A 334-nucleotide genomic window follows, 5' to 3' on the forward strand; every position below is an offset into this window, starting at 1 on the left:
AACCAAGGGCTGGAGAGATGGCTCAGTGGTTAAGAGCACTGACTGCACTTCCAGAGGTCCTGAGTTCAAATCCCAGCAACCACATGGTGGCTCACAACCATCTGTGATGAGATCTGATGCCCTCTCCTGGTGTGTCTGAAGACAGCTACAGTGTATTCATATATAATAAATAAATAAATCTTTAAGCCGGGCGGTGGTGGCGCACGCCTTTAATCCCAGCACTTGGGAGGCAGAGGCAGGCGGATTTCTGAGTTCGAGAGTTTGAGGCTAGCCTGGTCTACAGAGTGAGTTCCAGGACAGCCAGAGCTACACAGAGAAACCCTGTCTCGAAAAA

The sequence above is a fragment of the Grammomys surdaster genome, unplaced genomic scaffold (assembly GCF_004785775.1).
Source record: "Grammomys surdaster isolate TR1022 unplaced genomic scaffold, NIH_TR_1.0 355, whole genome shotgun sequence".
Taxonomy (NCBI): Eukaryota; Metazoa; Chordata; class Mammalia; order Rodentia; family Muridae; genus Grammomys; species Grammomys surdaster.